The 25,689-nt window shown below is 41.8% G+C and overlaps 1 protein-coding gene across 1 annotated transcript in view; it reads right to left on the reverse strand.

Moving 5' to 3' along the window:
* Positions 1-25,689, reverse strand: part of kcnk18 (potassium channel, subfamily K, member 18) — a 139,123-nt gene that overhangs the window by 38,461 nt on the left and 74,973 nt on the right. The gene's annotated exons all lie outside the window — the stretch shown is intronic.

Consider the following 25,689-nt stretch of genomic DNA (forward strand, 5'->3'; position numbering starts at 1 on the left):
CCCCAACACCCCAACCCCCCACCTCTCCCCACCCCCAACGGTACGATACCAGTGAAAGTATCACGGATCTGAGTAGTACCACGAAACCACGGTAAGAATGAGGCAGATGTGCCTTTTGTCATTTATAAAAAGATAAATCACTTTCCTATAATACATCACTGATATTTCAATGGAATAAATTACTTACTTACTTATTCATACTTAAAAAACAGCATCAATAAGTGATTAGCCCTATGGGCCCTAGGAGTTTTTAGGGTATTTTTACTGCCTTTACTTTTAAGCTCATATCAGAGTCATTATAAAGGCTACATACACATGCTCTATCTTGTTTTCAGGATAATGTGAGCTATCCAGATTTGCCATCATTTCATGTCCTTCTATGTGCCTGTATTTTATATAAATTTTTATATCAATGAAAAAACAAATCCGTGTGACTAAATTCTGACATTTTTACATATATCTCAGCATAGCAAGTTGGAAAATGACATATTCTGCCATATATGAAGAGGGGAGACTCTCTGGAATCTGGCAATATAAGAACCATGATGGTGGGACATTCTATCACTTCACAATTGTCCAAAACATGTGGTTTTGCCAGGCGGACATGATTGCCACTATTTTTTTCATTATTGCAAGAAATTCCATTGACTCATTCACAAGTCAAAAATGAGTTTTATCTGAAACAACAATATTTACATCTAAGATCATAGAAAAATAGTCAACCAAGTGCAATGATGTCCTCCAAGATAATATTTGCCACTTTGTTTGCAGTAAAAAAAAATTTGGGCGGGGGGGGGGGTGGCGTGGCACATGTCCCCCTCAATGTATATGGTGACTACGGCCCTGTCATTCATGCATAATTAGGCTGCAGTTGTCTGGGTGCGCAAAGGTGAAGTGGCTGGTCTTGTCATACAAAGTTTGATGGAGTGTCAACTGGACAATATGGAGATATTTGCATATTGAAAGCCAGACTACAAGTGTGGATAGACAAGGAGAAACACACGCAGGCCTAAGACGTGGTAAGATACAATATTCCTCACTATATGAAGTGACTGATAACAAGATCTGTATAATGGGTTGTAAAGAAATTCGTCAGGTTTTTATTTTGTAGACAATTAATCTCTATTTATAGCATGATGTGATGACAGCACATATGCGTGGTATTTCTGTGCGATGCTGCATTCGCGAGTAATCCATCCAAGAGTAATGTGTATGCAGAGCTGTATGAAAGCTCTGTTATACATAATTTTAGTGTAACTTTATCATTTTTTTTGCTGTGAAGACATTGGACTACCGACAAGGGTCTTGTCGGAAAGCTATGATATCCCTGTTTCACGTGATATGCGTGGCTTCTCGCTATGATGCACGGTCGCGGAGAAAATCCACAGAGAACAGGTGTGAATTTGGACAGACTATGCGTCGTTCGGGCCCATAGGTTAAAGAACCTGTAACTGTAACAACTGTGTGGCACAAACTCAGTGCTTTGGTTATAAATAATGTCGGGCTCGGTTCAGCTTCGAACATAAATATGCGGCTGTGCCACACTCTAACACACACACACAAACACACGGAAAACCGGACATTATCAGTTTATAAAAAAATCCGGACACCCGGGACGGGACGTGAAAAGTGGACATGTCTGGGCAAAAGAGGACGTTTGGTCAGCCTAACGCCATTAACGTTACCTAACACAAAGAGAAATGTTAACGGCTCGTTTCTCCTCTGACACGCCACATACCTGTGTTCCGCCACGGCTCGGTTGTCCAGGTACTGGGCAGTCACGACAGCAACCAAAGACGAAATTACTGGACCTGGAGACAGTAAGCCGTTATCTTGCGTTTGTCAGCTGCTCTCATGTTCCCTCCTTTTGTGAAGGTCTTGTCGCCGTCCTCTGCATACCAGGCGTCATATGCCCCGCGGGGTATTCCCCCGACATTTGTTCGGAATATTTCAAAAAGAACCTCTAACTTTAAATGAACACTGAAGTTGCGTCTTGTCACCATCTTATCTGTTTACAATCAGCTGAGAGTGCGCAACTGCACATGTGCGGTCTCTTGTTTTTATGACGGTAGCGTCAGGAGCAGCCAAAGACCACCTGGTGTCAAGATAGTTATCTACCAGTGTTCATAAACAAAAGAATATTGGTCATGGCAGAAATAAAGATAAAGATAGATAATTATGTACAGTTAATGCGTTCAAGGTCTTCTGACTCTTTAAAAGTTGACATGGTGTCTCTAGCTCAAAGTATGAGGGACAAGAAGAGGTTGAAAGTCGATGAGTTTTGAAGAGGATTTGAAGATTTTCCAATTTACTTCCATTCACATTAATTAGACTGCCACCAGAACGCCACCGATTTGCACCGAATTTTGCACAAACTCTCATCGGGCCATGGAACACAATTAGCAAAAGTATTGTGGTAATCGGACTGTATTTGGTCAAGATATGAAAGACTGTCTGTTTTAAAAACAATGTGCAGGAATTTGTTGTTTTGTATTTGGGGCGTTTTTTGGACAAACAGAATTCTTTTAATAACTTTTTGTCAGGAGGGTCCACAGATGCTTCATGCAAAGTTTGGTGCAAATCAGTCAAATCGCCTAGGAGGAGTTCGAAAAAGTACATTTTTCATTTGTCACAATTTAGCGAATGGAAAGTTACCGCAAAAGTGGGTGTGGCTTACACCACACAATTCAGCAGAATTCAGAGAACATGTAAATAGAAGTTTTAATAATGTGCGACATATTATGTGGGAGTTATTAGCCAAAAATGCTTTTGCATTGAAAATAGCGCCACCTGCTGGTCATTTATGGTGTGTGAGTTACAGGGGCCAGTCTATACCACCCCTATCAATTTTATTTCCATGAGTATTATGGCGTTGGCACAGTGCCAAATATTAATTTAGACGGCCACCAGAGCGCCACCTAGTGGCGGATCGGTAAGTCCTTTGTCAGATATCCTCAGGAGGGCATTGACAATAATCATACCAAGTTTTGTGTTAATCCGCCCAACCGATGTTGAGATATAAAATACTTCAATTTAAAGAGCGCCACCTGGTGTTCATCGCCTGACATTTTGCACAGAGCCTCAGGGGCTCATGGGGAAGTAGTAAACTGAGTTTCATGTCATTCGGATACACCAATGTGGAGATATGCAGCACTTCCTGTTTACAATGAAATCTGCAGGAACTTGTTATTTAATAACTTGAGTATTGTTTGGAATATCAACATTCTTTTAATAACTTTTGTCGGGAGAGTCCACAGATGCTGTGTGCAAAGTTTCATGCCAATCGGTGAAATTGCCTGGGAGGAGTTTGAAAAAGTTTTTTGAATGTGCGACAAAGTATATGGGAGTTATGAGCCAAAACGCACTTTAATAATACCACCACCTAGTGGTGGAAATTCAGGACGACAACAGATTATAAACTTTTTCGCCAGGTGTCACTTATATTCCAAGTTTAGTGAGTTTTGGGGTATGTTCAGGCAGTGAAAAATGCGATCATATGGGCGGAAAAAAAAACAAAAAAAAATAAATAAATAATCGGGAGAAAAACAATAGGGACCTCGCAGGTCTTCTGCTCGGGCCCTAGTTAAAGCTGCAAGGAGCAATGAACGGGCCCTCGCACCTCGGGGGGGCTGGCAGAATGCCTTCTGACGCGTCAGTTCATTTCTGTCAAAGTTAGATATCAAATGCAGGAGTCACTCTGCATATCCTTGATGCAGTGCTGGAATAACATATTTCACATTTTGTATCACTTCCTCTTTCCACTAGGGGGAGTTGGAGAGCGCACTAATTATACATCATGTTTCTGTACATCAAATATACACCACAACATGTAACTTTCAGATAAATCGAAAGGTAAGAGTTTGATGAGACCTACTTCCTGTCGCCACTAGGTGGGTCTATGAGTATCAGGCAATATGGTAATGAAAATGTGTTCAGGGCTGGACTAATATGAATCATGTGAAGTTTGGTGGAGATTGGACCATTTATGCCAAAGCTACAGCAATTTCGTTTTTCATGGCGAGACCTCAGGATTCAATTCTCAGCAGCGGGTGCGCCATTCAACATTGGGTAAATTCTGTAATAACTTTTGGTCACAACGTAGTCACGCTTACATACACCAAGCTTGGAGCCAATCTGATCAAATCTGTAGGTCAAGTTCATTAATTTACAAGCCCTGGAAATGGGCAAAAATGCACAAAAGTGGCACAAGTAAATTCAAAATGGCAGACTTCCTGTTGGGTTTGGAGTATGGCTCCAAGAGGCTTTTTTGAATGTGACTGAGTGTTACAGGTGCCCACCAAGTTTCATACATGCAGGTCAAACCAGCTCTGGGGGCTGCTTAATTGAAATATTCTAGGGGGCGCTGTTGAGCCATCTTGGTGCATCAAAGCACAAAAATCACATCAGACAACAGGACTTGCAACCTGTGATGTGTATGACATGTTTGGTGAGTTTTCAAGCATCCCTTGTCCCTTCAAAACAACATCGTGTTGATGGCGAACAAGGCGGCGCCACGGTGACAGCGTTTGATGAAAACTCAAAAGCTTCATTTTTAACTATCATCAAGGTCTAAGGACTTAGACCAGCAAGTTTGAGGTGGGTCTGATTAACCTGCTAGAAGAGGGACATCAAAGAATGTATAAAGTAACTTTCTGTTGCCAGTAGGTGGCGCTATGGCAGTGATTCAAAATTCCTCTGTAGATGTGTTCAGGGCTGGACTGTCATCATATGTGTGAAGTTTTGGCAAGGTATTCCCACGTGGAGTCAAGTTACAGCAACGTTTATCATCATGGCAAAACATCAAAGTTCGCCGCCAGGCCGTGGCCACACCCTTCGACGAAAACTCTAATAAACTCAATAAAGCATCATCAACGTTTTATGACTTTTTTCACCAAGTTTGAAGTAGATCTGGTCAAGTCTATAGGAGATGTACATTAAAGTCTAAAACATGACATTTCCCATTGCCAGTAGGGGGCGCTATGTTTATCTCAGATTATTGACATGTAGATGTGTTCAGGGCGGGACTGGCATCAATCCTGTGAAGTTTGGCCAAAATTGGAACATGTATGCTGGAGTTATAAACTACTTCCTGTTTAGTGGCGAAACCCCTAACTTTGACGCCATCCCACGGTCACACGCATTGACGAAAACGCAAGCTTTTGATAACTTTTCATCTTCAACGTCTTGGGATGAGACAGACCAAGGTTTGAAGTCAATCGGATGAAATCTCTAGGACTAGTTCGTTCATTTATGACCCCTGGAAATGCACAGTAAATTCAAAATGGCTGACTTCCTGTTGGGTTTAGAACATGCCTCCAAGAGGCTTTTTTGTACGTCTCTGGGCATTACATAAGCCTGCCAAGTTTCATACATGTAGTTTAAACTAGCTTCAGGGGCTGTTTCCTCAAACTTTTGTAGGGGGCGCTACTGAGCCATTTTTTGGAACCCGAACACGAGACCCTTAAAATATCAAATTTTTCACCAGTTCTGAGATGTGTGCAAAATTTCATGAGTTTTCGGGTATGTTAAGCCTCCCAAAAAGGCAATTCATTTGGAGGAATAATAATAATAATGATAACAATAATAATAACAATAATAATAATAATAATAAATCCTTGCATTTCAATAGGGTCCTCGCACCGCTAGGTGCTCAGGCCCTAATAATAATAAAAAATCCTTGCATTTCAATAGGGTCCTCGCACCGCTAGGTGCTCAGGCCTTAATTAAAGCTGCAAGCAGCGATGAACGGGCCCTCGCACCTTCACGCAACTCAGGGGGGCTGGCAGGATGTCTTCTGACGCGTCAGTTCATTTCTGTCAAAGTTAGGTATCGCATGCAGGAGTGACTTTGCATATCCCTGATACAGCGCTGGAATGACATATTTCACATTTTGTATCACTTCCTCTTTCCACTAGGGGGAGTTGGAGTTTGCAGTAATTATACATCATGTTTTTATACATCAAATATACACCACAGCATTTAACTTTCAGATAAATCCAAAGATAAGTGTTTGATGAGACCTACTTCCTGTCACCACTAGGTAGCACTATGAGTATCAGGAAATATGGTCATATAAATGTTTTCAGGGCAGGACTAATATGAATCATCTGAAGTTTGATGGAGATCAGAACATTTACGGCAACAATATAGCAATTTCCTGTTTCATGGCGAGACCTCAAAATTAAACCCTCTGCAGCATGTATAGACACTAATGATATGTCATGTTTGTGTACATCAAATACACACCACAGCACTGAAATTTCAGGTTAATCCAAAGATAAGTGTCTGGTAAGAAGTACTTCCTTTCACCACTAGGTGGCGCTATGACTATCACGGAATATTGTCATATAAATGTGTTCATGGTAGGACAAATATGAATCATGTCAAGTTTGGTGGACAACGGACCATTTACTCCAAATTTATAGCAATTTCCTGTTTCATGGTGAGACATCAAAAGTAAACCCTCTGCAGCGCGCATAGACACTAATGATATGTCACGTTTGTGTACATCAAATATAGACCACAGAACTGAAATTTCAACTGAATCCAAAGATAAGTGTCTGGTAAGAAGTACTTCCTTTCACCACTAGGTGGCGCTATGACTATCACGGAATATTGCCATATAAATGTGTTCAGGGTGGGACAAATATGAATCATGTCAAGTTTGGTAGACAACGGACCATTTACTCCAAATTTATAGCAATTTCCTGTTTTATGGCGAGACATCAAAATTAAGTCCTCTGCAGCACACTCCGCTGGTCCTCGGACGCGTCTGCTCGCGTATGCAAGCAGACGCGTTCCCTCGGCCCCTCGGGCTTGGCCCCCTAATAATAAGAAAAAATCCTTGCATTTCAATAGGGTCCTCGCACGGCTAGGTGCTCGGGCCCTAATAATAATAAACAGCATGATTACAATAGGATCCTCACGGACGACTTCGTCGTCGCTCGGGCTCTAATTAAAGCTGCAAGCAGCGATGAACGGGCCCTCGCAGTCCACGCGCGTCAGGGCATGCTGCCGTCGGGGGCGTGCACCTAGAAGTCTTGTCAGCTGTAATAAATAAAAAAATAAACGTTATGTCTTACTTACATTTCCAGTATACAGGTAGGCACCCAACCCACTGAATACAAGAAGCTGAATACATGCCCAATAGTTCAAGGTCTTCTGACTCTTTAAAAGTTGACATGGTGTCTCTAGCTCAAAGTATGAGGGACAAGAAGAGGTTGAAAGTCGATGAGTTTTGAAGAGGATTTGAAGATTTTCCAATTTACTTCCATTCACATTAATTAGACTGCCACCAGAGCGCCACCTATTGGCCGATTTGCACTGAATTTTGCACAAATCTCATCGGGCCATGGAACACAATTAGTAAAAGTGTTGTGGTAATCAGACTGTATTTGGTCAAGATATGAAAGACTGTCTGTTTTGAAAACAATGTGCAGGAATTTGTTGTTTCATATTTTTGCCGTTTAATGGACGATCAAAATTCTTTTAATAACTTTTTGTCAGGAGGGTTGACAGATGCTACATGCAAAGTTTGGTGCAAATCGGTCAAATCGCCTAGGAGGAGTTCGAAAAAGTACGTTTTTCATTTGTCGCGATTTAGCGTATAGAAAGTTACCGCGAAAGTGGGCTTGGCTTACACCACACAATTCAGCTGAATTCAGAGAACACGTAAATAGAAGGTTTAACAATGTGCGACATATTATGTGGGAGTTATTAGCCAAAAACGCTTTTGCATTGAAAACAGCGCCACCTGCTGGTCATTTTTGGTGTGTGAGTTACAGGGGCCAGTCTATACCACCCCTATCAATTTTATTTTATTTTATACAAGATTCAGCGCAATTCACTGAATGCATGGATATAAGGTTTTTGAATGTGCAACAAAGTATATGGGAGTTATGAGCCAAAACACACTTTCCTTAATAATAGCGCCACCTAGAGGTGGAAATTCAGGACGACAATAGATTATAAAATTTTTCGCCAGGTGTGACTTATATTCCAAGTTTGGTGAGTTTTGGGGTATGTTCAGGCAGTGAAAAAATGCGATCATATGGGCGGAAGAAAAAAAAAAAATATATATATATAAATAATCAGGAGAAAAACAATAGGGACCTCGCAGGTCTGTGACCTGCTCGGGCCCTAATAATAATAATAATAATTAAAGCTGCAAGCAGCTGTGACCGGGCCCTCGCTCTCCCGCGCTATTGCTGGGGGCCAGCAGCACGCATCACTGAAACAGTTATGTGAAAACTCAGAGTAACTTAACCCTGATGTGGTGTGACGTTTCATCTTCGTACTCCAAGAAAATCCCTATGGGGAGGGTTTTTTGAAAATTTCAAGGGGGACTATAGAGGCATTTTGTCCCCCCCCATGGGCAACGGCCCTATCAGATGTAAGAGCTTGCCATTCTTGACCTGTGTATCAATTTCGTGAGGATATGAGGTCGCTGAAGCCATCAAAAAGCCAATTGATTTGGTGGCGAGGGCGGCGTCATAGCCGCCACACCCCTTGACAAAGAGAAAAGCTTTTAATAACTTTTGATCAACATGGTCTCAGGGGCTGAGGCTGCTGAGCAACCAGGGGCTGCGGGGAGATCCAGGGCAGGCATGGATTGGTGGTGTAAATGTGGGGCTTACTGGCCACTTTATTAGGTACACCTGTGCAATCTAATACAATCCAATACAACAGCTCTGCCACACATTCTACATTTACAAAGCTTTTACTTTTTCAGCTTGTGTCAGAAAGGTGATTATTCTACTTTATTATTGAGGTTGTAGTGGGTGGTGTTGGTGTACTGGAGTGCAATATATTTAAAAGTGTTCCTAATATTTGTCCCCCTCAATTAGACAAAATTAGGAGGCCACCCCAGTACACCACCACCATTCACTATGACCTCAATAATAAACAAAGTAGAATCACCACTTTCTAGACAATGTCAACAATAACCGAAAATGTATAAGCTTCGGGGAAAAAGTCATGGTATAGTCGTTCTACTGGATTGCATTAGATTAGACAGGTGTACACAAAGCGGCCAGTGACTGTATGTTACATACATACTGTATTTCCTCAAATAGTAGCCGGGGCCACTATTAACAAAAAAATAATTTGGGACCAGGCTACAAATAGGGGCAGGCTACTGTTTGAAGGAGGCTTTTAATAAAAGAAAAAAAAAAATCACAGCCAAATTTGAAAATACAAATACTGTATTTTTTTAAAATTGAAACAGCAGAAATATTTATGTAAACTTGTCTTTACAGTAACAAACTTTACTTTAACAGTAAAAATAATTTTTGGTGTTTTTGTAAATCAACACTATTTACTATTTACTACAGCACAGTGTACTAGTTGTCCCGCCTTGAAACAGTGAATCATCTCATCCTCTGTCACATCTGCAGCCACCGTGATGCCACACACCTTACAAGACAACATGCCACAAAATAATTTGAAAACTAGGCTACATTCATAATTATGACTTTTTATCTCACATTTTTGATTAGGAATGGCGATTTTTTTTTCTATTGCTGGCGAAAATGGGCTTCCATAGATAAAAAGATGGTTACGGTAAAAATATCAGTGCCAGAGGCGGTCCTGGCTAGTTTTACGCCCTGGGCGAACCATCCCTCGGCGCCTCCCCCAACTCCCCAACCCCCCACCTCTCCCCACCCCCCACGGTACGATACCAGTGAAAGTATCACGGTTCTGAGTAGTATCACGAAACCACGACAAGAATGAGGCAGATGTGCCTTTTGTCATTTATAAAAAGATAAATCACTTTTCTATAATACATCACTGATATTTCAATGGAATAAATTACTTATTGACTTATTCATACTTCAAAAACAGCATCAATAAGTGATTAACCCTATGGGCCCTAGGCGTTTTTGGGGTATTTTTACTGCCTTTACTTTTAAGCTCATATCACAGTCATTATAAAGGCTACATACACATGCAATATCTTGGTTTTTTTTCAGGACAATGTGGGCTATCCAGATTTGCCATCATTTCATGTCCTTATATGCGCCTGTATTTTATATTAATTTTTCTGTCAATGAAAAAAACAAATCTGTGTTCCTAAATTCTTACATTTTTACATGTATTTCAGCATAACAAGTTGGAAATGACATATTCTGCCATATCTGAAGAGGGGAGACTATCTGGAATCTGGTAATATAAGAACCATGATGGCGGGACATTGTGTCTCTTCACAGCTGTCCAAAACATGTGGTTTGTGCCAGGCGGACATGATTGCCAGTATTTTTTCATTATTGCAAGAAATTCCATTGACTCATTCACAAGTCAAAAATGTGTTTTATCTGAAAGAAACATGCAATATTTACATCTAAGATAATAAAAAAAATTGTCAACCAAGTGCAGTGATGTCCTCCAAGATAATATTTGCCACTTTGTTTGCAGTAAAAAAAAATTCAAGCATTGGGGGGGGGACACGTGTCCCCCTCATTGATATGGTGACTACGGCCCTGTCCTGCTTGCATTATTAGGCTACTGTTGTCTGGGTGCGCAAAGGTGAAGTGGCTGGTCTTGTCATACAAAGTTTGATGGAGTGTCAACTGGACAATATGGAGATATTTGCATCTTGAAAGCCGGACTACAAATGTGGATAGACAGGGAGAAACACACACAAGCCTAAGACGTGGTAAGATATGATATTCCTCACTATATGAAGTGACTGATAACAAGATCTGTATAATGGATTGTAAAGAAATTCGTCAGGTTTTTATTTTGTAGACAATCTGTATTCATAGCGTGATAGGATGACAGTACAATGTGTGTGGTATCACTGGAAAGCTCTGCTCCTGCGCTTTCATGTGATATGCGTGGCATTTCTGTGCGACCCTGCATTCGCCAGTAATCCATCCAAAAGTAATGTTTGTGCAAAGCTGTATGAAAGCTCTGTTATACATCATTTTAGTGTAACTTTATCTTGTTTTTCGCTGTGAAAACATTGGACTACTGACAAGTGCTTGGCCTTGTCGGAAAGCTACAATTCCACTGTTTCACGTGATATGCATGGTTTTTCACTATGACGCACGGTCGCGGAGAAATTCAATAGAGAAGAACAGGTGTGAATTTGGACGCACTATGCGTCGTTCGGGCCCATAGGGTAGGGGGATCAAAATAAAATCAAAAAATAAAATAAAAATCAACCAGCCACCCTCCTCCCCTGACAAGTAACGCACAGTCCCTAAAGTGTGGTGAGGTTTGTGGGCCGTTACTGACACAAAGACAGAAATGTGAATGGCTCGTTTCTCCTCTGACACGCCAATTACCTGTGTGCCGCCACTGCTCGGTTGTCCAGGTACTGGGCAGTCATGACACCAACCAAAGACGAAATTACTGGACCTGGAGACAGTAAGCCGTTATCTTGCGTTTGTCAGCTGCTCTCATGTTGCCTCCTTTTGTGAAGGTCTTGTTGCCGTCCTCTGCTAACCAGGTGTCATATGCCCCGCGGCGTATTCCCGACATTTGTTCGGAATATTTCAAAACTTCTAGCTTTAAATTAACACTTAAGTTGCGTCTTGTCGCCATCTTATCTGTTTACAATCAGCTGAGAGTGCGCAACTGCGCACGTGCCTGGATAGGGGTTGACGTGTGTGGATGTGCCTCTCTGGCCCAATTCCAATCCGGCCCCTAGAGACTCAAGCCCTGAACCCTCACTGACTTAACTGACGTCAGTTGTAAGTGATTGAGTGTGAGAGTCTGAAAGGGCTCCGGATGCTACAAATAGGAATGGGACAGCACTTATCCCCCTCTCTACAAAATGTTGTTGACGCTGGCGGCTCTGGGCGTGATCATTTATCGGTTATTGTCTGCATATATTTCATTTCATTGTTTATGTATCTGCTTTTTCGCTCTCCTTCCATAACGTTACCATTTGCAGATCTGCCGACCATGTTTTCGTTTTTTTTATAACACTTCCGGTGTTCCGAGGGCAACCCCTGTATTTGACGTCACAACGCTATGAACTGTGGGTAATTTCGTTACCGTAAGTCCGCATCGATGCTGACCTACGGTAAGGGGGCATAAAGGGCTCACTCACTGACTCACTGACTTGATGATTTGACAATGGGACAGCCCTCACACACTCACGCACTTCACATGAACGCGTCTCTAAGTCAGTGAGTTTGTAAGGGATCGGATTGGAATTGGGCCTCTGTGTCTGTGGATGTGTGTAATCCGGGTCTAGCGCTCTATAAATGACAAAAACGTCACATAAACACCACCAGTTTATAAAAGAGGCCGCCGTTTATTTATTAAATGTTTTTTTAAGAGGCCGGCTGCTAATAGGGCCCGGTAACATTAATGTTGCAGCAGAGAGATGCTGAGCACAATTAACGTTACACAACGATCACTTACCACGTCTGCTCGTTTTGTGATGCCGACAGATGAAAAGACAGTATCTTTCAAGAAAAGTGTTTGAACCATTCCTGAGCTTCTGCGCTCCATCCTTTCACTGTAGTCCTCGTAAACAAACATTTTCCAGACCGTTTCCACAGGCGTGTTGGGATCGATGTCCAGCACAAATAGCAATTGTTTCATCCTGTCCGTATACATCACTCTGCTCCATGTCTTCGGCTTGTTACCGCAACCTTTTACAATACATGTGTAAACCATGTTGTGTTAACAACAGCACTCTGTAAACTTTTCTCAAACTTTCTGCTGCGTCCAGCTGACGATACCGCAAATGCAAGACTGCAAGCAATAACTACGCCACTGTCTCAGGTACGAACTGTGTCACTCCGCCCAGTGGTTTACTGAAGAAAGTAGTTCCGAGTATTTGCTTCATGTGTCGTAACGTTACTTAATTACACATTATTATTTCATAGCGTGGGGAATGCACAAGCCGTGTGTTTTCCACTAGAGCGTTTTAGAGTCATTTGATGGTGTATTTGATTAGTTTTGAGGGAGGAGGGGACTGTATCACCTCAATTTCAGCTGGCAGCTCTGTCCCAGCGATCTAAAAACAGCAAACACTGACATTTAAAGGTATCAGAATCAAGAGCTCACCATTCTTGACCTGTGTATCAATTTTCATAAGGATATGACGTTGCCGAAGCCATCAAAAATCCAAACGTATTTGATGGCGAGGGCGGTGCCATAGCGGCCACGCCCTTTGACATAGATAAAAGCTTTTAATAACTTTTGATCAGCATGGTCTCAGGGTGATCTGTACCAAAGCTGAAGTTGATTGGACAAAATCTGTAGGAGGAATTCGTCAAAATACAAGGTGTCGAAATCACAAAATCACCACCAAAATGAACTGTTTAAATCAAAATGGCCGACTTCCTGTTTGGAGTAGACCATTGGTGGCAGAGACTTTTTTGTGCGTCTGGGTGACATACACATATGTACCAATTTTCATCTTCCTACTCCAAAAAAACCCCTATGGGGAGGGTTTTTTGAAAATTTCAAGGGGGCGCTTTAGAGGCATTTTGTCCCCCCCATGGGCGATGCCCCTATCAGATGCAAGAGCTCGCCATTCTTGACCTGTGTATCAATTTTCATGAGAATATGAGATCGGTGAAGCCATCAAAAAGTCAAACGTATTTGCTGGCGAGGGATCGATAGTCGCCACGCCGCCACATGGACACCATTAGACGTAGCTTCACAGTGTTCATAAGGTAGCTTCACCAACTTGTTCTGCATGCATTAGAAGTGGAATGAAGTTGATGTGGTCAAGTTTGTGTCATCAGTACATGTTAAAGTAAAAACTGGTCACTTTGTCGCTTGAGTAAGGTGGGATATTAATATATCTGGCCGTTCAGGGCGGAGCCATCATCATGTCCAGCAAGTTTGAAGCTGCTGAGATCAAGTATGTGGGCGTGAGGGTCGTTCCAAATTCGATTGCCAAAGTTTGTCACGCCCTAGCGACCACGCCCCTTTATATAGAGTAAAGCTTTTAATAACTTTTGATCAGCATGTTCTCAGAATGATCTGTAGCCAATTTGAAGTCGATCGGACGAAATCCCTAGGAGTTCGTTCAAACATGTCAAAAATTCAAATCACAATGGCCGACTTCCTGTTGGGTTTACGGCATGGGTCAAAGAGGATTTTTTGTGCGTCTTGGCATGTTCTATGAGCCCACCAATTTTCATGAGTGTAGGTGAAACTCACAGACGGGGCTCGAGGCACAAAATTTTCTAGCGCGCTATGTCGCCATTTGGCCCCATCCACATACAATACTGCCGAAATATATAATTTTTCGCCAGAACAAATGCGTGTGCCAAATTTGGTGCGTTTTTGGGATTATATTCTCGTAAGAATAATAATAATAATGAATAATAATAATAATAATAATAATAATAGTAATAATAATAATAATAATAATAATAATAATAATTAACAGCGCGATTACAATAGGCTTCTCTCGGACAACTTTGTCGTCGCTCAGACCCTAATAATAATAATAATTAACCCTATGGGCCCAAACGACGCATAGTGCATCCAAATTCACACCTGTTCTTTTCTGTGGATTTTCTCAACGACCTTGCGTCATAGCGAGAAGCAATGCATATCACGTGAAACAGCGGAATTATATCTTTCCGACCAAGCACTTGTCAGTAGTCTAATGTTTTCACAGCAAAAAAAAATAATAAAATTACACTAAAATTATGTATAACGGAGCTTTCATACAGCTTTGCACACACATCACTCTTGGATGGATTACTCGCGAATGCAGGCTCACACAGAAGTGCCACGCATATCACATGAAAGCGCAGGAACAGAGCTTTCCAATGATACCACACACATCATTGTGCTGTCATCCTATCATGCTATAAATCCAGATTAATTGTCTACAACATAAAAACCTGACGAATTTCTTTACAATCCATTATACAGATCTTGTTATCAGTCACTTCATATAGTGAGGAATATCGTATTTTACCACGTCTTAGGCTTGCGTGTGTTTCTCCCTGTCTATCCACACTTGTAGTCCAGCTTTCAAGATGCAAATATCTCCATACTGTCCAGTTGACACTCCTTATAACTTTGTATGACAAGACCAGCCACTTCACCTTTGCGCACCCAGACAACTGCAGCCAAATTATGCATGCATGACAGGGCCGTAGTCACCATATACATTTTTTTTTTTCATTGATATAAAAATTAATATAAAATACAGACACATAGGAGGACATGAAATGATTGCAAATCTGGTTAGCCCAGATTTTCCTGAAAAAAACAAGATATAGCATGTGCATGTAGCCTTTATAATGACTGTGATATGAGCTTAAATGTAAAGGCAGTAAAAATACCCCAAAAACGCCTAGGGCCCATAGGGTTAAAGCTGCAAGCAGCGATGAATGGGCCCTCGCACCTTCATGCAACTCGGGGTGGCTGGCAGGACGCCTTCTGATGCGTCAGTTCATTTCTGTCAAAGTTAGATATCGCATGCAGGAGTGACTCTCCATATCCTTGATACGGTGCTGGAATGACATATTTCACATTTTGTATCACTTCCTCTTTCTACTAGAGGGAGTTAGAGAGCGCACTAATTATACATCATGTTTTTGTACATCAAATATACACCACAGCATGTAACTTCCAGAAAAATCGAAAGATAAGTGTTTGATGAGACCTACTTCCTGTCGCCACTAGGTGGGTCTATGAGTATCAGGCAATATGGTATGGAAAATGTGTTCAGGGCAGGACTGATATGAATCATGTAAAGTTTGGTGGAGATTGGACCATTTATGCCAAAGCTACAGCAATTTCGTTTTTCATGGCGAGACCTCAAGATTCAACGCTCAGCAGCGGGCGCGCCATTCAACATTGGGCAAATCCTGTGATAACTTTTGGTCACAACATAGTCACGCTTACATACACCAAGTTTGGAGCCAATCTGATTAAATCTGTAGGACAAGTTCGTTAATTTACAAGCCCTGGAAATGGGAAAAAAGGCACAAAAGTGGCACAAGTAAATTCAAAATGGCGGACTTCCTGTTGGGTTTGGAGCATCGCTCCAAGAGACTTTTTTGTACGTGATAGAGTGTTACAGGTGCCCACCAAGTTTCATACATGCAGGTCAAACCAGCTTTGGAGGCTGCTTAATTGAAATATTCTAGGGGGCACTGTTGAGCCATCTTGATGCATCAAAGCACAAAAATCACATCAGACAACAGGACTTGCAACCTGTGATGTGTATGCCACGTTTGGTGAGTTTTCAAGCATCCCTTGTCCCTTCAAAACAACATTGTGTTTGATGGCGAACAAGGTGGCGCCACGGTGACAGCGTTTGATGAAAACTCAAAAGCTTCATTTTTAAGTATCATCAAGGTCTAAGGACTTAGACCAGCAAGTTTGAGGTGGGTCTGATTAACCTGCGAGGAGCGGGACATCAAAGAATGTATAAAGTAACTTTCTGTTGCCAGTAGGTGGCGCTGTGGCGGTGATTCAAAATTCCTCTGTAGATGTGTTCAGGGCTGGACTGTCATCATATGTGTGAAGTTTTTGCAAGATATTCCCACATGGAGTCAAGTTACAGCAACGTTTATCATCACGGCGAAACATCAAAGTTCGCCGCCAGGCCATGGCCACGCCCTTCGATGAAAACTCACAGTTTCCACAATAAAGCGTCATCAACGTCTTATGACGTTTTTCACCAAGTTTGAGATGGATCTGGTCAATTTTGTAGGAGATGTACATTAAAGTCTAAAACATGACATTTCCTGTTGCCAGTAGGGGGCGCTATGTTTATCTCTAATTATTGAGATGTAGATGTGTTCAGGGCGGGACTGGCATCAATCCTGTGAAGTTTGGGCAAGATTGGACCATGTATGCTAGAGTTATAAACTACTTCCTGTTTAGTGGCGAGACCCCTAACTTTGACGCCATCCCACGGTCACACGCATTGACGAAAACTCAAGCTTTTGATAACTTTTCATCTTCAAGGTCTTGGGATGGGACAGACCAAGGTTTGAAGTCAATCGGATGAAATCTCTAGGACTAGTTTGTTCATTTATGACCCCTGGGAATGGCCAAAAATGCACCAAAATTGCACAGTAAATTCAAAATGGCTGACTTCCTGTTGGGTTTAGAGCATGCCTCCAAGAGGCTTTTTTGTACGTCTCAGAGGGTTACATAAGCCTGCCGAGTTTCATACGTGTAGGTTAAACTAGCTTCAGGGGCTGTTTCCTCAAACTTTTGTAGGGGGCACTACTGGGCCATTTTTTGGAACCCGCACACGAGACCCTTAAAATATCAAATTTTTCACCAGTTCTGAGATGTGTGCAAAGTTTCATGAGTTTTTGGGTATGTTAAGCCTCCCAAAAAGGCAATTCATTTGGAGAAAGAAGAATAAGAAGAAGAAGAAGAAGAAGAAGAAAAAATCCTTGCATTTCAATAGGGTCCTCGCACAGCTAGGTGCTCGGGCCCTAATAAACAGCACGATTACATTAGGGTCCTCATGGACGACTTCGTCGTCGCTCAGGCCCTAATAATAATAATTAAAAAACACAAAACCTTAGCTTACGGATGAAAATATTGAAATTGTATGAAAGGCCCGAATCCCGGCCCATTATTCGTTATTTCCATTTTCCATTTAAATAGAAAATCGGAAATCAGAAAACGAGTCATTATCCGTTTTTTCATTTTGGTTCTGGAAACAAATATTGAAAAAACAAGTCATTAGTTTGTTTTTTCATATTTGGTTTTATTTTGAAAAATGAATGAACGAATGATACAGGGATCCCCAGCACTGATTGGAGCATTTTCCAGAGTTTGGAACTTGAAGAGGCTACAACAACCACCACAGACTACATAAATTTCTGCGTGGACAATGTGGTTGGAAAAAAAGAGATCCTACATTTCACCAGTAATAAAGTTCACATTACTAGGGAGATCAAAGAATGTATTAACAGGAAAAAACAAAGATCATGTAGGTGTGGCCATTGTTCAATAGGAGCTTAACCACTTGCTTTGGAAACATCACTCTGACATTGAACATAGCTTCAGAGCCATGGATAACAGGAGGTTATGGAACTGCATGACTGCATAACTAATATGACCTCGTGTCAGAAACAGCTAGCAACCTTAGATGATTCAGGTAGGGCAAATGAACTAAATGACTTCTTCCTCAGAGGATCAGGACTACTCCTTAAAGGGGAAGGAGATTTTAGACACTATGAATCCTATGGGGAAATGTGACCTCTTAATTTCACCACAGCGGGTGCAGGCTGTCTTTAGCAAAGCTTGCAAAAGAAAATCAACAGGTCCCAATGGCTTGCCCGCCTTTTTGTTAAAAAGTTGTGCTGTGGAATTATCTGTTGCCTGGTGTTCCATTTTTCAACGGTCACTTGACAGTCACACAGTGCCAGGTCTGTGGAAAAAATCTGTCATTGTTCTGGTCCCTAAGGTTTCATGTCCAGCTGTGAATAACGACTACAGACCTGTCTCATTAACATCTGTTGTGATGAAATGTTTTGAAAGGATCATTGTCAATCTGCTTAAATCTGAGGTTTTGGGTAGTTTAAAGCCTCTACAATTTGCCTATAGGCGGTCGCCTAGGGCGCCACATGCTGGTGGGGCGCAGCTGCAAGCCCTCAAAAAAATAAAATAAAATAGAATAAATACAATAAAATAAATACTAGTAATAATTTGCAGCCCTGACTGGTGCCCTTTCCTCATGCTCTGTCTTGAAAAAAAAGAACAAATAAAGAAAAAGTAAACAACAAAAACCCCCCTGTTGTTTGTCATTATTTGACCTGGCTCTGAACCTGTCTTGCACCGTGCTCAGTCACGTCACTCTGGGGGCGAGGGGGGTGGGACGAGTTATCTGTGTGCATCTCAGGTAGGTAGGTTGTGACTGACAGACAACATGAGGTCATAATTTGTCAAATTATTGGGTTATCATCGTGAAAAGACCTCCAAGCCCTCAGGTGCGACATACAGAAAGTGGAGAAAAGAGGAGGCGGAGGTCCCAGTATCGAAGTATTTCTTTTATAACATAAAAAAAATGCCATTTGACTTTTCATTTGTACGAGCTGGCAGCTTGCGAAGCTGAAATAAAGCAACGTTGCCTAATAATGCTACTGTAGATAATGATGTGATCACTGCCAAGGATTGAGTTAAGCTGCTGAGCTGGTTTATTACTGTTTTTATCTGGTGAACCACTGGCTGCTTAGTGCTCCTCCTCTTACTTAGCACATTAGATATTGTGCTGAAATTCGATAACAAATAGGGACAACTGTAAACTAATGTGTGACTATACAATTGTAGTGCAACCTCTTTTATTTTAGTAATGCAAAATCACAACTAGATAATAATTTATGTTATGTCGAACACATCACTGGTGCAAGTAGTAGTCTGTCTGCTGCAGCTACATGTTTTGCTTGTACTGTACAATAATAGGTAAATCTACTCTACATCTGTCCAAATGCACTGAGAAAATATTTGAACAAGAAAACCCAAGAAGCTGCTGCAGAGGGGCCTTCTCTGACATCTCCATCACTCGATGAAGAATGTAAGTTTAGCCAGTTATTTGTGGTCTCTGATACACTGCTATGTTGTCATTTTTATCATTATCTTTGCTGTTATTAATATTGTTATTATAATGTCATTATTATTATTGTTGAATGTTCCAGTTTAACTTTGTTACTAATTACAGTAAATGTAGGTCAAATAAAATAAAGTCTATTTGTACAGTGCCTACTTTATATGCAGTAGAATGACACAACAGACTTCATGAAGTGGTCTAACAGTATGGATGTACTATATGTTTGAATACAGCTACAAGTCACGCAACAAGCAGCAGCACGGCTGGATTCAGCACACCACCTCACTACCTCACGACTTCCAGTGAGACACAGCCTGAATCAGGTTGAGTTCTGTAATTGTATGTTATTGCTGTAGTCATGTTTCTAATGTAAATATGGCCAAATCCAGAAACATTTTTGTTGTTTCTATCAAATATATCAATAATATCACAATATTTGCATCACTTACACATGCAACTCATCCTGGCCTGTACATCTGGAATGTTTTTGTCCATTTGTCCACACATGGAAGCTATGAAAGTCTATTTTTACAATGTCAATAAGTTGGCCAAGCCTTTAAACATTTATAAACCTCCATAGTGACAAAAAAAAGGGAACTGTAGCTTGCACACAGATCCCAATTTTCATTTGAATGCAATATTGCCACATACTTGACTTTTTTTAAAGGAGTCCATTCAAGAATACCAACAGTATCTATTATTAAAATCTCTTTTACATACTTCTATTATTATGGAACCCTAATCCTGCCTAGGGCACCAAAGTGGCTAGAGCCGGCTCTGCATACTTCTGATGTCGATAGCCCCTTCCACCCCTCCACTCTTCCTACTAGAGTAGTGGAGAGGCCTACTGCCGTGGATCCACTACCCTAATCCCCCCCACTCAGCGTTCCTGGTTAGCAGTCCAACCAAACATTTGCGTCTGGTCCACAGTCCGCTGTCTGGCCAGCACAGGCTCCTGGTCTCCAGTCGGTCGCCCAGCCAGCATCTATTTCTGCTGTTGTCCACTGTGCCAGTGCTGCAGCCATCTTCAGTTCATGCTGCGTAGCATCACTCCCAAGTTCCTGATAAGTTGCATCATCTCCAAGTTACTGCGGAGCCAGAGCACTCCCAATTTCCTGATGAGTTCAGGTCATCAGTTACCAGCTGCTGCTTCTGACCTCAATTTCAGCCTGTCTTAGTTTCCAGTGTTCATAGTTTCTATTCCTAGTTGGAAAGTAAATATTTATTCACTAGTTCCTGTCTTCTGCCTGTTGCTGTCTTTGCATTTGGGTCCATCTGTCTGCTTTGAATTTGACACTTTGAACATAAGCAGTCTAAAGAAAGCAAGCCACCTGTTCAATCTTGACCCTGTGATTGTGGATAAAGTTTTCAGAATTGGTGGTAGGTTGAGCATGTCTGTTCTTCCTGAACAGACAAAGCACTCAATGATTCTCCAAAAGAACAGCCAAATCACAATGCTCATTCTGTGCTGCATCCATCAACAGGATGCTCACAGCGGTAGAAATAAAGTGCTATGTACTCTCTAACAGTACGACTGGATACTACAATATCCCTGCTGTAAGAATTGCTGCAGTACACTTGGAGTAAACTACTTTGGCAAAGTGAAGGTGAGAAGAGGTAACACTGTGAAGAGGTATGGTTTTATATTCACATGCTTAACATCTTGTGCAAGCCTTCTAGAAGTGACACAAATTTGGCTGGATTTGGCCCAGCTGAAAAAAATGTTCAGATGCTGTCTGTGCTCTCTCTCCTCCTCTCTGTTCTGCTGTCTGTGCTGATCCACTCTGGATGCTTTCGTCTCCTCTCTCTCCTCTCTGTGTCTACTCTGGATGCTTTCTTCTACTCTCTTTCCTCCTCCTGTGCTCTCTCTCCTCCTCTTTGTCCTGCTGTCTGTGCTCTCACTCCTCCTCTCTGTGTTGGTCCACTCTGGATGCTTTCTTCTCCTCTCTCTCCTCCTCTCTGTTCTGTTGTCTGTGCTCTCTCTCCTCCTCTCTGTGTTGGTCTACTCTGGATGCTTTCTTCTCCTCTCTCTCCTCTCTGTTCTGCTGTCTGTGCTCTCTCTCCTCATGTCTGTGCTAATCCTCTCTGGATTCTTTGTTCTCCTCTCTGTGTACTCGGTTCTCCTCTTGGTTCTCCGCCATGTTCTCTCTGTTCTTCTTTCTGTCCTCCCTGTCCACTTGGTTCTGCCCTATCTCTTCTCCTCTCTGTTCTCCACTCTGATCTCTCTGCTCTCCTGTTTCCACACAGTTCTCTGCTCTGTCCTCTCCATTCTCCACTCTGTGCAGTTCCACACTTCTTTCTATCCTCCTCTCTCTTCTGTCACATGGCTTAGGTTTTTTAGATAAATGAATCTAATGTATTCCGGAGAAAATGTTTTCTTTTTGACATTTTTCTTTCCGACTTCTTTTTTTTTCGGGGGGGGGGGGGGGGGGGGGCGGTGTCAAGGGTGGTGCTTGAAGATAATTTGGAATGAAGGGTTTGAATTATTGCATGTGATTATTGTCAAATTCCAGGCTAGCAAGAGTAATGCAACTACAACAAATAAATAGATGACACAAACCAAACACTCTTCACTCTTCAAATGAATGAATAAATCCCTGCATAATGTAACATTATTTGATGTGGTTTAAGGCTTCAAGCCACTGAATAGTGTTCAGATAGATAGAGGGATGCTCTTATTGGCCAGTGCATTATATCAAATACCCACCTCAATCAAATCTAGTGTACAACATACAGGTGCATCACCACAATTTAGAATATCATAACAAGTTCAATATTTTTTGATATATACATATATATATATATATATACACACACATATATATACACATATATATATGTAAAAACTACATATATTTATATATATATATATATATATATATATACATATATATATATATATGTATATATATATATATATATATATATATATATATATACAGTACAGGCCAAAAGTTTGGACACACTTTCTCATTCAATGCGTTTTCTTTATTTTCATGACTATTTACATTGTAGATTCTCACTGAAGGCATCAAAACTATGAATGAACACATGTGGAGTTATGTACTTAACAAAAAAAGGTGAAATAACTGAAAACATGTTTTATATTCTAGTTTCTTCAAAATAGCCACCCTTTGCTCTGATTACTGCTTTGCACACTCTTGGCATTCTCTCGATGAGCTTCAAGAGGTAGTCACCTGAAATGGTTTCTACTTCACAGGTGTGCCTTATCAGGGTTAATTAGTGGAAATTCTTGCTTTATCAATGGGGTTGGGACCATCAGTTGTGTTGTGCAGAAGTCAGGTTAATACACAGCCGACAGCCCTATTGGACAACTGTTAAAATTCATATTATGGCAAGAACCAATCAGCTAACTAAAGAAAAACCAGTGGCCATCATTACTTTAAGAAATGAAGGTCAGTCAGTCCGGAAAATTGCAAAAACTTTAAATGTGTCCCCAAGTGGAGTCGCAAAAACCATCAAGCGCTACAACGAAATTGGCACACATGAGGACCGACCCAGGAAAGGAAGACCAAGAGTCACCTCTGCTTCTGAGGATAAGTTCATCCGAGTCACCAGCCTCAGAAATCGCAAGTTAACAGCAGCTCAGATCAGAGACCAGATGAATGCCACACAGAGTTCTAGCAGCAGACCCATCTCTAGAACAACTGTTAAGAGGAGACTGCGCCAATCAGGCCTTCATGGTCAAATAGCTGCTAGGAAACCACTGCTAAGGAGAGGCCACAAGCAGAAGAGATTTGTTTGGGCCAAGAAACACAAGGAATGGACATTAGACCAGTGGAAATCTGTGCTTTGGTCTGATGAGTCCAAATTTGAGATCTTTGGTTCCAACCGCCGTGTCTTTGTGAGACGCAGAAAAGGTGAACGGATGGATTCCACATGCCTGGTTCCCACTGTGGAGCATGGAGGAGGAGGTGTGATGGTGTGGGGGTGTTTTGCTGGTGACACTGTTGGGGATTTATTCAAAATTGAAGGCACACTGAACCAGCATGGCTACCACAGCATCCTGCAGCGACATGCCATCCCAATCCGGTTTGCGTTTAGTTGGACGATCATCTATTTTTCAACAGGACAATGACCCCAAACACACCTCCAGGCTGTGTAAGGGCTATTTGACCAAGAAGGAGAGTGATGGAGTGCTGCGGCAGATGACCTGGCCTCCACAGTCACCGGACCTGAACCCAATCGAGATGGTTTGGGGTGAGCTGGACCGCAGAGTGAAGGCAAAGGGGCCAACAAGTACTAAACACCTCTGGGAACTCCTTCAAGACTGTTGGAAAACCATTTCAGGTGACTACCTCTTGAAGCTCATTGAGAGAATGCCAAGAGTGTGCAAAGCAGTAATCAGAGCAAAGGGTGGCTATTTTGAAGAAACTAGAATATAAAACATGTTTTCAGTTATTTCACCTTTTTTTGTTAAGTACATAACTCCACGTGTTCATTCATAGTTTTGATGCCTTCAGTGAGAATCTACAATGTAAATAGTCATGAAAATAAAGAAAACGCATTGAATGAGAAGGTGTGTCCAAACTTTTGGCCTGTACTGTATATACATACACACACACATATATATATGTAGTTTCTACACCACCTAACCTCGTGTAACTTTATTGGGTCATGAAACAGCCACCTGAACTTAACTTTTTCTTAAACTTTAAAGGGGCAAAAAGCGCTAGGTTTGCTGTTGTGCACTGCCTGTAGACCAAAACAAAGTGTGTCATGAGCCACTCCCTCTACCTCTGCTCTCCAACACCCCCCCCCCCCCCAGGCAGATTCACTTGCCACAGGGGCGAGGAAATAAACCTAAACAGCCAACTTAGTGTGGCTTAGTTTAGCAGTTAGCGATGTCTTTCACTCACTCTTGGTCTCTGCTGTGTTTAGCTATTTCCCTGCTTTCCTGTTAGCGTTAGCACTACTCGGCTGCCACGCTAACGCTCAACTCCAACTGAGCAGGGAGCCGGTCTTGGAGTCGTAACATTAGCATGGCAGCCGAGTAGTGCTAACGTCCCTACACTTCTCCGCCAGGCTCAGTAGCCGGAGCCGAGAAGCGTAGGAACATTAGCGTTAGCACTAGTCGGCTGCCATGCTAACGCTCTGGGAGCCTGCTTCTCGGCTCCGAGAAGCGTGGGGACGTTAGCATTAGCACTAGTCGGCTGCCATGCTAACGTTCCGGGAGCCTGCTTAAGCGTGGGGACGTTAGCGTTAGCACTTGTCGGCTGCCATGCTAACGTTCCGGGAGCCTGCTTCTCGGCTCCGAGAAGCGTGGGGACGTTAGCGTTAGCACTAGTCGGCTGCCATGCTAACATTCCAGCTTTTCTCCGTGAGAAAAGAGGAATGTCAGCGTTAGCTCCCAGAGTTAGCACTAGAGCTACTACGGGATTCACATGAACGTACATGAATGCGCAGCTGGACCGGCTTGTAAACAATGGGCTGGAGATCAACACAGAGAGAGGGTGTGTGAGGTCATACTATACTCATGATTTTTATGATTTTTTTGATTTTGATGATTTTTATGACAAGTTTCGAGACATGCTTAGTGAATGTAATTTTAAAAAGGAAGTGATAATTATGGGAGATCTCAATATAAATTGGGAAGACAAAAGTATGAGGAAACACCTTAAACAAATTACTGACAATCTTGAACTCTCACAGTTAATCAAAGGTCCGACAAGAATAACCCAGTCAAAAACTCAGATTGATCTGGTGTTCAGTAATAGACCCGAACGAATCTCAAAGTCTTTTAATATGATAACTGGATGAATGCAGATATCCTAAAAATGATGAAAGAACAGGATACTGCTTTGAAAATTTCATTAAGGACAACACTTCCCCACCACAAACTTCACTTTAATAGCTTAAGGAATAAAGTAATACAGCCGCTCCCAAACAGTACGAATTAATAATCATCAATCAAATGCCTTATGTCTGTCCACTGGTGTCCCACAGGGATCCATACTCGGTCCTCTTTTGTTTTGCATATATAAATGACCTGCCATCTATGTGTTCTGATGCTCATGTACAGATGTATGCCGATGATACAGTGGTATATGTACATGGCACCACGAAAGCAGAAGTTGCGACCAAGCTCACAAAGATAATGGTCGAAATTACAACATGGCTTAGTCAGTGCTGTCTCCAATTAAATGTTTCAAAAA

The sequence above is a fragment of the Epinephelus lanceolatus genome, chromosome 17, assembly GCF_041903045.1.
Source record: "Epinephelus lanceolatus isolate andai-2023 chromosome 17, ASM4190304v1, whole genome shotgun sequence".
In the NCBI taxonomy this organism is placed as follows: Eukaryota; Metazoa; Chordata; class Actinopteri; order Perciformes; family Serranidae; genus Epinephelus; species Epinephelus lanceolatus.